Below are 11,347 nucleotides of genomic sequence, written 5' to 3'. Positions count from 1 at the left end.
AATTTTCCCCAAACTGAGTAGCTTAAAATAACCATTTTATTTTCCTCATTATTGAGTGGGTCAAAAAAATAGGGAAGCCCTTATTTGGACAGCCATTATTTGGGGTCTCTTATGTGATTACACTCAGGTGTTGACTGGGGCAAAGACAGCTGGGCAGGACATCCAAGATGGCTCACTCACGCAGCTGCAGCTGATGCTGACTCTTGGCGGGGAGCTCAGCAAGGCTGTCTATCTGACTGCCTACACATGGCATCCCCAGCATGGTGGTCTCTAGGGTAGTCAGATTGCTTACATGGCATGTGACTTTCACCAGAGTGAGCATTCTAAGAGAACAAAGCAGGCCTTTTCTGCCCTAGCTTCAGAATTATGCAGCATCGATTCCATAGCATTCTTGTGATTATGGCATCACTAAGATCGGTCTAGATTCAGAGGGAAGGGACACAGGCCCTCATCTCTTAAGGGAGGGGCGTCAAAAAAGTTATACGCATGTTTTAAAACCATGACAAAGGGTATCTGGTGGGCACTTGGATATATCTCCCTCTTGTTGCCCAAGGTAATTTCTGGGAATACACACTGTCCAGATACTCCAACATTGTTCATAATACTGGGAGTTACGGAGATGTGATTTTGGCTTAGTTTTCCCCATGAAGGCCCAGCATCAAATACCAATGTATTATTTCTCTTCTGAAGCAGAGCCAAGAATTATATCCCCATTGCTATAGTGGGAGAAGAAGAAGAACTGAGAAGCATTTGGATCTGACTCAAGAAATTGGGATGTTAAATCTACCTGTGATGCAAAACCAATCTTACCTAGTGCTCTGTAAATTCTCTACTGAGTCTGACAAGATTTTATTTTTAACCCAGCAAATGAAAAACCCATTCGGACTACCTCGTCCTTGAATAGCTGCATATTAAAGATAAATATGAGGCCATGAATGATATGTTGAGTGCTTTGTAAAATCAAGAGAATACAAATTGGGCAGTCTTTTTTTTTTTTTATAAGCAGTTTTCTTCTATAGACCTTTAATACTAGCAAATGTGTAAAGGTCTATTGTTGACCTAGATTACCCTATAGAAAAATGAAATCTTTTCAAAGGCAACATTAAAATTCACATTATTCAGGGCTTTCTTTTTCATGGTTTATCTTAGAGCATGCCTATGGGAGCTGTTTTGCTTCACGTACAATAGTATCACTGCTGGCTTTGGCTCAGTTGGCCCTGTGGTGTTATCTATTATACAGAAGAGTTTGCTAGTTCATTAATGAACTGATAAGGGCTCAACTACCTGCCCTCAATTTCATTTCTCTCCTCTGAGAGACAATCTTTCAGATATAATACAATTTGTTAATGCTATTCTACATATGACGGTAAGGCACCTGAGTCTTCACAATTATAGTAGTGGGCTATTACTAGCTCTAAGAAGACTAAATCTCAGAGTAGGCACATGTAGGCTTTGTTTTAATGGCATCCTAATGAATAAATGGGTTTTATATTTTGAGCAAATGAATTAAACTATGTTGTTGCATTTGTACCTGTTGAAAGAAAATGATTCTCCTTGACTTAGTAAAAGTGGAATTTAAGATAATCATGAAAATTATTCAATATTGCTTTTGTTTTCTGTTTCTCAGGCCAAAATACGGCTGGCACATTATTTTTCTAAGGTATTGCTATTAACGTGCTTCCTGCTACCATCTTGATTAAAAAGCAAAGCAAAACAAAGTCCTCTTCTTATTGTCTGTATATTCCTATTTTTCAAATGACAATATTTTTAAAATGTAGAAATTTTTTTAATTGTAAGGGTAATACTTTATGCGAAAAGAAGACAAGAATTTAAAAAACCCTCTTATCTCACTGTCTGAAGATTATGTTTACATTTTTTCAATTAATTTCTCTAATATACGTATATACATATGTATATACATGAGTTACACTTGAATAAGTATTACAATTTACTGGTTCAAAATTCAAAAGAGGAAAATGTTATAAAATTAAAAATCTTCCGCATTCAGAACTTCAGTTTCCCAATTCCTTTCCATAGAGGCCCCCAATGTTCTCTGTTCTTTCTTCTTGCAGAGATATTTTAAGTAGATTTAAATCATTTTATGAATATTTTTTCCTTTCTCTCCAACCCAAATAGTAGCTTAATAATCAAATTGTTCTTCATCTTGTTTCTTATTTTACAATCTATCTTAGAGATATTTCCATATTAATACAAAAAGCATCCTCTGTTAAAAATGATAGCATTCAATATATAAGTACATATAAACATAATACAGATATATAAATACACAAATAACTTCAACATACTCTTAATTTATTTAATCAGTTCCCTATTAATGGTCATTTAGGTTGTTTCCAATCTTCTGTTTTGTAATTCTACAATGAGTACTCTTCTGTTTTAGTTTACTGGGGCTGCTGCAACAAAGCACCACAGACTGGGTGGCTTAAACAACAGAAATTAATTGTCTCACAGTTCTGAGGAAAGAAATCTGAAATTCAAGTGCTGGCAGCAATGGTTCCTCTAAGGGCTGCAAGAGAAGTATCAAGTTCCTGGTCTTTCTCCTTTGCTTCTAGATGGCCAGCCTTCCATTTGTCTCTGCACATAATCTTTCCTCCATGCACGTGCCTCTCTTCAAATTTATGGTCTCTATTAACATTTCACTGGCCAAAGCAAATACACCAATGACCAAGTCATTGATATCAACAAGGTATAGAAGTTTGTTTCACTCATAATGGGAGAGAAATGTATAATTACATGTATAATTCTATCACAGGAGAGTGAAGAATTGGAACTAATAATTTAATCTATCATAGATACCTTTGAAGAATGGATGAGTAAGTGACAAATCTCAAAAGTTACAGCTAGAGACCAATTCCATTGCTTTTTTGTCAACATTGTGCCTGAAATTCTAGAGGACTACAAGTCTCACAAAAGATCTTTTTAATTTGAGAGAGAATTAATTTTATAGATCAATTAGGACCTAAAGAAGATCCAAACTTTTGAAAGAACAGCCCTGCTTATACACTGATGATAATGTACTGGAAAAGAAAACAGGCATTTACATAAATAATTCCACAGCAAGATAAAAGATGGTTAACTGTCCTTCAAAGACCAGTTGCAAGTAAGACAGCAGAGGGATTTACTAAGCAATAATTGGGTTTTCTTGTTTTGATCTTCCAGTTATTAAGTATTTTTGCACCGAAAAGTGTAGAAGAAATTGTCTAATAGCTAAATTGGGAAACTTTTTATTTCCCAGAAATACCGATGTACTTTTTATTATTCATATTTTAGAAGGAGACTATAGGAGCTCCACAGTTTTAGAAAAACAGATTAATGTGTTTCTTAAGCCTTCTGTCGTTCAACAAATTGAACAGTCTGGAATGTCACACTGAAAATGTGAAAGGAAAAAATCTGCTACTATGAAGAATCATATCAATAAAAATGTAAGACAATCAGACTCATTGTTGAGAAATTAAAAATATCTTTTTAGTCTTTCAATGCATTTAAAAAATGTGAAGTTAGAGAAACAAACACAGTAATATAGCTCTCTAGAAATAATTTATTTTAGGTCACTGTTAGAAATTATAGGAAATCATTCACCTGTGAGTCTAGGAAACCAGTACTAATTGTCAGTCTTGATATGAAAAAAAAAAATAGAGCAGTTGGAGAAAAAAAATATTTTAACAACCGTCTCAACTTCTATTGTGTTACTTTGACCTAAATTAACTGAAGGATCATTTTGATGGTGAAAAAAACAGCTACTGAAGCTAAGATTGAGTGCATTTCCAGAAAGCTTATTTCAGAAATTGAGATACGGGGCTATGGAAACATTATTTTACCTTTAATGACAGAGATGTTTGAATTAACTTTTCCCAACAACTTGCTAAGATTTTTATAGCCTATGTGAGAATAATGAATGAAATTGGTAAACAATGGTATCAGTGAACTCATTATAATGTAAAAGAATTCCCCTTTCTTCTGGAGGAAAATTCAGGGCACAGCTAAAAGGAACAGTTTCCACATCTGTTGATATGTCATAATGTGTTAAAAAGGACGCAAAAATAACCTAACTGGATGAAGACAGTAACATAATAATTTAGGCTCTTGATTACTATGTTATTGGAGGATTGTGAGTTATCTTGGTTTGACAAGGTATATATTTAAAAATCAAAGTCCACATATATGTATTGGATTATTCTTTGACCAGGTAGAAATTTTAAAATATGAATCTTTTGTGGTCATATAAAAAGAGCATAAAATGTAGCCTTCCAAGATATGATTTTGAGTTCTAACTTTGCCATTTATTAATGAGTTACTCAACTTCTCTGAGACAATTTTCTCCTCCATAAAATGGATGTTAATTGCAAAGGCTGTGATTACTGTGAAAGGAAGTAATTTTATAATATAATAGGCAATATAAAAACTAAGGTAGTTTATATTGTACAAATATATATTATATATAAATATAATTGCCTCACACATATGGATAGTCAATAAATGATAGTTACTATTATTATAAGTGTTTTCTGTCAGAGAGATGACACAAACTATTTTTCTAATTGTAAAAATACACAGATTGCCATATATTTTTGAGTCAATTAAATGTTGCACAGGTATGCTGTGACATAATCAACTGTCATGATGAGAGGAGCTTACAGAAAAGCAAGTGTAAGATGACAGTTACCAGTGTAAGATCAAACAGGGAAGAGGGTAATATACATGTGAAAAAAAGTCAGTATGTTAGTCATCTATCACTCCAAAACAAAACATCCCAAAACTTATCAGCTTACAACAATAAATATTACCTCACAGTGTCTGTGGGCTAGGTATTAGGGAGCACCTTCACGGGGTGGCTCTGGCTCCAGGTCTTTCATGGTGTGGGAATGAAGAATTGGTCAGGGCTTCAGTCATTCGAAAGCTTGACTAGGGCTGGAAGACTCACTTGCAAGATGATTCATTTACATGGTTGTTGGCAGGAAGCCTTAGTTCCTTGTTATTTGGACTTCACCTAAGGTCTGCTTGAGTGTCTTTATAACATGGCAGCTGGGTTCTCCCTAAGGAAGTAATCCAGGAGAGAGTAAAGTGGAAGCTGCAATGACTTTTGTGACCTGATGCTGAAAGTCATACACAGACACTTCTGCATATTTTGTTTGGTGGAAGTAAGTCACCAAGTCCAGCCCATACTCAAAGGAGGAATATCAAAACATTGTGGGTACATGTAAAACCTGTAACAGTCTGTGGAAAGTGTAACTTGATGCTATGTGTTTTCATTTGTAGTTTACTGTTATTTTGACATGTGACTAATAACTAAGTTGAGACTTAAAGTTTAAAGGGCAATGAAAATTTAGTAGAGCTGATAAGAATTGCTTCTTAGGTAGCAGGAAAGAAAGAAGAGGGTAAGGATTAGAGTCTCAACTTGTTAGAATCACTAAGATGTCAGTCTCCATGATTAGAGAATCAGTGAGGTGTTCCTTCCTCGTTGACTTAAAATTAAAACCAAAAATACTTAAATGAGGACTAGTGAAGCCCTAGGAAAAAGAGATTCAGACCATTGGAACCAGGAGAAACACTTGAGATCATCTGTCACAAATAGGGTGGTTTTGCAAAGTTGTGTTGAGAGATCTCTAAGATAGGGAAGAAACACTAGTTTAAATGTCTCAAAGAAATATAAATCAAATATTGATTAGCTGTTCTAATTGAGGGCATTTGGATTATCCCCAATATTTTTTCCCATTTGGCCTTAGATATTATGATTTAGAGAATTCACAGTTCTTTGCTTGTTTGAACTGTGTTCTGGACTTACTATCAGGAGATTGCTTTCCTGGCTGTGTGTGAATTAAGGGGGTTGGAGTGGAGGTAGGTGGGTGCACTGTAGTACAAAGGGAAGTCAGCCTTTTGGATTTGCACTTGTCTCATTCTGTTTTCCATCAGTTGGGGTAGGTGGAGACAAGTAGTGATACATGTAGGGTCTAAGCTGCAAAATTTTTTGACATCAAGAAACAACATTCCATAAGCATATTGAAGAAATAAACACTAGGGGGAAATCTGGAATGGGAAAAATAGATATTCTAAAGAAAAAAAGATTTAATTGTATGATTTTGAAAAAGAATGTAATTTCAAACTTTTTTTCTCAGTTTGACTTGAGTGTGAAACATAAGAGAAAGAGAGAGAGCAAAAATAGTAATAAGACTGCTATTATGGATCAACTGAGATTTTGTATTTGAAATTATATGCGTATGTATATATATTAGGAAGTTATAATAAAATGGTGGGAATGAAGTAGATGTACTAAGACTGCTAAGAAAGAAAATGTAGACTCCATTCTATGCTGATGGGGCTGGTCTCAGTCTGTTGACTTTTCCTACAACTGTCTTCATCTGCAGGCAGGGGAACACTGCCTGGGTCTTTGATGGTGGGTCTGTTAGCCACAAATTTAGTGCATAAAGCATCCAGGGGGAGGTAAGGTCTATTTTTGTGGTGGTAAGGGATTTGCGTTGGTGGGCCCTAATTGTGTTTGCAGTAAATTGAAGGCTATTACCAGAATGAGAAATCAGCTGAACGATCACAAATAATTGGTCAAATGAGTGGCAGTGCTACCCAGTCAACAACATCATTTTTGTGGTCAGTGGTGTTTAGGGAATGCCCACCAGGTGCCTGGCATAAATGAAGCAAAGGCCATGATTCTGAGAGAATTACCAGGCCTGATTTCTGTGGGGCTCCATTGTGCTTTGTGCTGAGAGTGCCTGATTCCTTTGTGCCATTGCTACTGTGAAAAATAGTCTTCCACACTCCTGGCCCACCCCCCTGCTTCCTTCTTCTCTCCTCATCTGAGAGGCTTAATCTACCCCTGCTAGCTAAACTTCAGAGTGTGGGGCTGCTTCTGACCTTGGTTGGTGGGAATGGGAGGAACTCAAGGTCACTGCTGGGGTGTCTCAGTCTTTATGTTTTTACCATGAGCCTCTGTCAGGGCATATGAACCACTGTACAGTATATAGCTTTTAGCTCTGATGTGCTGGGGACACTTTCAATGCAAACCAGAGACTCAAACCTAACAGTCATCTTCTATGTCTCTCTTTCACACCCCACATCCAATCCATCAGTCCTGCTGTCCCTAACTTCCAAACAGGTTCCAAATCTGGCTATTTCTTCCTGTCTCTAAGGTTTTACTCTCCTCTCTTTTGCTTGAATTACTAGAGTAACCTTACTTTCACTCTTACTCACTCACACAGTGGCCAGAATGAACTTAAAATACATATATATAATATAATTACATCTATATAAAAATATACATACACATATATAAATACATATATATATGTGATTTTATATATGTGATTTTATATATGTGTGCGTGTGTATGTGTGTGTGTATGTATATATATATACATATATATATATATAAAATTACTCTCACTGCTTTAAAAACACCTTGAATAATCCAGACTCATTATCGTGGCCTAAAGTTCTTACTGGTAGGCTCTGACTTACATCTTTATACTCAAGTCACATATGTTTATTCCTGTACTGTGAACAAGCCAAGCATATTTCACCTCAAATCTTTGCTTAGGCAGTTCCCTCTGCCTAGAACACTGTTTCCTCAGCTCTTGCACGGCTGGTCCATATGACCACTGAGGTCCCTGTTCACATGTCACCTCCTCAGAAAGTCCTTTTTTTCTTTATCACACTACCTAAATAATGTTTACATGCTGTCATTTTCTGTACTCTTACTGTGTTTTAATTTCTTCATAGCATTCTTCATTACCCAATGGTATATTATATATTTGTTTATTGTCTGTCTTTCCCACTATAACATAATTACCATGGGGGCGGGGACTGGGTTTTGTTCATCACTGTATCCCTAGAACCCAGAATGGTGCCTTGCATATCATGAGCGCTCAAAAATATCAGTTAAAAGTATGAATGAACAAATAATGACCACCATAAAGCTGCTATGTCATTCACATAGGCTGATTGTTTCAGATTGTACTTTCCAAAAATGGCCACTACAATCTTCCATGTCACATGATCTTTTTACACTGTGACTTTGACACTCATCCTATTGGAAGGTGGGGTTTATGCCCCTCCCCCCTTGAATTTGAGAAGATTTGTGACTGCAGTGGAAGTGATGCTATTTGACACCTGAGGCTAGGTCATAAAAAGGTGAAGCTTCCACCTGGTTCTCTTTGGACTGTTCTCTGTTGGAACCTGGCCACGATATAGTTAGGAAGCCCAAGCAGCCACATGGAGAAGCCACCTGGAGGTGTTCTGGCTAATAATCTCAGCTGAGGTCCCCGCTTGTAGCCATCATCAACTGTCAGATATGTGAGCCCTAGGGGTGGCTCCAGTCCTTAGCCACTGAGTTGCCCTCAACATTCCACTCTTCCTACACGAGACTCCCGACACTGTGGAACAGAGACAAGCCACCCCGGCTGTGCTCTTCCTGAATTCCAGTGACACAGAAACCATGAGAGATGATTAACTGTTGTTCTACATCATTATGTACTTACTTTTTGCATATGACACAAATAAATATAGTTAGAAAAATAAATGAGCAAATAACTACCCAGCCTCTTTTCACTCTCCTTTTGTGATGTGTGGATGACATGGTAGAAGCTGGAGCAGCCACCTTGGACTCAGAGATGGAAGCTACTACTCAATTATGTAAAATGACAAGATAAAAGGATCCTGGGTCCCTGATGCCACAGAGCTTCCATATCAGTTCTGAGTGAAGGGAAATCTAATTCTGTCTTGTTTAATTAAGCCTTCATTATATTTGGGACTTTGTTATTCACTGCAACAGCTGTATCCTGTCTCATGCAAGAACCACTACCACCACCATTTTGTCTGCTAGGCATTGTGCCATATATACGTTATTTCATTTAATCCTCATTACAACTGTATGTAGGTAGGTAGTCTCTTTATTTCCATTTTGCAAAATGGTAAACTGAGCTCAGGTAAAGTATGTAACTCAGCCACGATTTCACAGCTAGAAGTAACAGGGCTTGGATTTGAAGGTAAATCACAGGGGGTTCAGAGCCTGAGCTCTTTTAGCTTACTCTTCTGTCTCACATGAATTAGCTCAAGCTTTCTTTCAGGGAAGTGGGAAGTAAGCCTATAAAGAGAAGAAGCAAAGGAATAAATTGTCTGCAATAGCTGCTTTGGCAGGAGAAAGGGCAGCTTATCGGTGCTAAGATGTACCATTTTTTTCTTAGCTATGGCTGTATATACGAATAACCATGTCTTCTTCAAACGAGAACAACAAAATATATATGCAAGTAATCTGCCTCAGTACAAATATCTCTGCCTTTCTTTACCACATTCTGTTTTTAGTGTTTTGCACATATGCAAATGTGAATATGTATGTGTGTATATGTACACACAGTCACACATGTGCAGATACATGTATGTTCCTGCACACGTCCTATCATGTTGCTGCCCACTGCATCGTGGGATGCTGTAATTCAGTAGCTGCTTATAATTCGAAATCTAAAAAGATTTCAACAAGCAAAACCCTTTTATAATGCTTGTTTCAGTTGACATGACACAAATGAAATAATACGAACTCTTTTTGAAAAAGGAAGCCCAAAGAATTCTATTAGTGTCTGAGAGATATTACAAGTAATACTACCTGTGTTGTTGGGAGAGAGTCACATCATCTCAGTAAGTCCTCACAACAATTCTAAGAGTAAGAACTACTATCCTATTACAGATGAGGAAGCAAAGGCATAGAAAGGTTAAATGTTTTCCTAAAGGTCACACAGCCAGGTGTCCTATTTGACTGCAACAGAGGATGAAAAATACTCCGTTATTTGCTTTTCAGTATGAATGAATTTGTTGAGCCAATTCATACTTTATTTATTGATTTGCTAGAAGAAAACATTAGAGATGATATCTTAATTACAGTTAAGATATAAGGTCAAAGATATTCTTGCCATTTCTTTTTGAAAGAGGTAAAAGCTGCCTATGATTTAGTTAAAAGGAATGTACATGGTAAAGCTATCTTCCAATGTCTGAAAGTTCCAAATTATATGGAAGTAGTACAGGGAATATCAAAGTGAATTATGAAATGACATAAAATAAAGAAAAAACAGTCATGCTCTGGAAGGGAAATTCTTATTTGCCGTACCTAATTAGGTAGTCTTTGAAGCAAGAGCTAAGAGAGTTGGGTGGTTGAACGGATGTCAAATGGAACCAGACTCTAGTAAATGAATGAGTTGCAAGATTTGATCTCTCCTCAGATGAGCAGTGGGTTAATTCCTTGGCCTTCCTGGCTCTTTTTTCCTCAGCTTTTGTGGTTTTATCCAGAGATAGAAATGCTTCTTGTGAACATTTGCTTGTATTTGGCTAGGATGTGAGATTTTCATTTTTAATTTTTAATAAAGAGATCTCACAAGAACATCCCAAACTTTTCTGATTTCATGCTCATCAGGCATACTGTATATTCCAGAAATTCACAAGTTTCTTCTATTTTTCATTGAGCCCTGGGATGAAGAGAATATGAGTTTATTTTGTAAAGTCTGGGATGTGTGTGTGTGTGTGTGTGTGTGTGTATGTGTGCGCATGCATTTACAGGATTAGTTCAGTACCACACTAGAGGCCAGACATTATTCTTTGTATACTTAGGTTTAAATGGACTGATTCTCTCTATTACACTCTCTGTGTCTTAGTTCAGGCTGCTGTAACAAAGTATCATAAACTGAGTCATAAATATTTACCATAAATAACAGAAATTTATTTTACACAGTTCTGGAGGCTTAAAGTCTGAGAACAGGATGCCAGTATGGATGGGTTCTGTAAGGTTTTCTTCCAGGTTTCAGACTGCTAACTTCTCCTGTATCCTCACGTGATGGAAAGAGAGGGCTAGAGAGGTTTCTGGAGGCCATTTTTATAAAAGCACTAATCCCATTCCATTCATAAGGGTTCCACCTACCTGCCCCAATTACCTCCCAAAGGCCCCATTTTCTGATAACATTGAGAAGATTTCAACATATGAATTTTGGAGAGACATAAACATTCAGTCCATCACATTCTATTTCTCCTTGTTTCTGAGATGTGTCCAAGCATTAATGGGATCAATCAGTTGTTTACAGAATAATAAACAACAGTTACGGATACAGAAGACAGAATTTTCTTTGATTGACTATTGCATCATATAACTTGTAAAATATCCTATAAAAATTTGAATTTCCCCAACTCTGGGCTTTAAATCAAGGTCAACAAGAGTCAAAAATGAAAAGGAAAGCTGGCATCCTTAACTGTTCAGTAGAATTCACTAGTGAAACTGTCTGGGCCTAGTGATTTCTTTCTTGGGAGGTTATTAAATATTGATTTAATCACTTGAATAGAAA

General features: G+C 36.7%; 1 long non-coding RNA gene across 1 annotated transcript; it reads left to right on the top strand.

Moving 5' to 3' along the window:
* Window positions 1-442: 442 nt before the first annotated feature.
* LOC140686582 (uncharacterized) lies at window positions 443-936 on the top strand. Its single transcript, XR_012060413.1, has 2 exons — window positions 443-553; window positions 691-936. It is a non-coding gene; the product is annotated as an uncharacterized lncRNA (long non-coding RNA).
* The last annotated feature ends 10,411 nt before the right edge of the window (window positions 937-11,347 follow it).

This window comes from Vicugna pacos, chromosome 17 (assembly GCF_048564905.1).
Source record: "Vicugna pacos chromosome 17, VicPac4, whole genome shotgun sequence".
Lineage (NCBI taxonomy): Eukaryota > Metazoa > Chordata > Mammalia > Artiodactyla > Camelidae > Vicugna > Vicugna pacos.
Note: the sequence above shows the minus strand (reverse complement) of the source record. Positions and strands in the feature narration are given on the sequence as shown.